The following is a 1,608-nucleotide window of genomic DNA, read 5'->3' on the forward strand; positions in this document are numbered from 1 at the left end:
CCAGTTATAATTTCATGTTTACTTTATCTTATGTAAAATGTAGAGCTACTGAGCAACAGAGGAACGCATAATTGACATTTACCCCCCACTCTCTTCGCACGTGAAGTGTAGATTCACTGAGAGCTAGGCAGAGCCTCACAAGAATGTGACCACTTGCCTCATTGCCTACCCTCTTCCCCCGCCTTCTCCTTTTTTACCCTCTTTCCTCCCTCTTCTCCTTTGCCTCCTGCTTCCTCTTTCCCCTTTAAATACTGAAGTCCTCAAAACCCTCTTTGGAAAAAGCATGGGACACAGATTCCCCTGTGACTTGTGTTTCTTTTTCCTGGACGTGTCCTCAACCTTGGCAAAATAAACCTCAAAATCGATTGAGATTTGCCTGTCACTTTTTGATTTATGCTGTGAAGGAAGACAAGCACATGGAAAAGCCTGTTAGATACGATAAACACTATGGTTAAAGGAAGGCAGGGCATGGGTCAGGGTGCAACCACCCCATGGGTTCTTCCTGCCCACTGCAGAAAAACCAGTTCACGGAGACTACGGCATTGCAATAAAGAAAGAGTTTAATTGACATGGGGCCGGCCACACCACGTGGGAGATGAAGTTATTACTCAAATCAATCTCCCTGAAGATTTGGAGGCCAAGGTTTTTCAAGGATAGTTTGGCAGGCCAGGGAATCTGATTCTAGGTGGGGCCACAGGACCCCATTGGTGGGTCTGGGTGGAGCCACTGGTCCTGAAAAGACATTTTAAAAGGCCAATTTTAACTTTTAAAATAGTGATGTTATCTGCGGGAGTAATTGGGGAAGTTGCAAATCTTGTGACCTGCAGAATAATGGCTGGCAATCGTTTTATGTCTACACCTGAGTAGGATTCAGTGTCCTCTCCTCCTAACCTGGTGGCCTTTCAATAGCTTTACAAAGGTGGTTTGGTACGGGGAAAGTGCTGTTTTCATTTAAACTATAAACTAAATGTCTCCCACAGATAGTTTGGTGCAAGCCCAGGAATGATTTAGGGCAGTTTGGAGGTTAAAGGCAAGATGGGGGTTGGTTAGATCCGATCTCTTTCACTGTCATGATTTTCTGTTACAATTTTTGCAAAGGCGGTTTCAAGGGAAGGCTTCCTGGGGAAGTGGTACCTGACTTGTGTCTGGAGAGATTTATAGAAGTTGGCCAAAGAATAGGACCCGAGGTTTCCAGCAGAGGAAATAGCCTGTTTAAAAGTGTGTGGAGGACTGGGTGCAGTGGCTCATGCCAATAATCCCAGCACTTTGGGAGGCTGAGGTAGATGGATTGCTTGAGTCCAGGAGTGCCAGACCAGCCTGGGCAACACGGTGAGACTCCATCTTGACCAAAAAAAAAAAAAATACAGAAAAAATTTTAGTCAGGTGTGGTGGTGCATGCCTGTAGTCCCAGCACGTTGGGAGATGAGGCAGGCAGATCTCTTGCGCTCAGGAGTTTGAGACCAGCCTGGGCAACAAGGCAAAACCCCATCTCTACAAAAAATACAAAATTAGCAGGAATGGTAGTATGCACCCGTAGTTCCAGCTACTCAGGAGGCTGAGGTGGGAGGATACTTTCAGCTTGGGAGGCAGAGTTTGCAGTGAGCCAAG

Source organism: Mandrillus leucophaeus, unplaced genomic scaffold (genome assembly GCF_000951045.1).
Source record: "Mandrillus leucophaeus isolate KB7577 unplaced genomic scaffold, Mleu.le_1.0 Scaffold322, whole genome shotgun sequence".
Taxonomy (NCBI): domain Eukaryota; kingdom Metazoa; phylum Chordata; class Mammalia; order Primates; family Cercopithecidae; genus Mandrillus; species Mandrillus leucophaeus.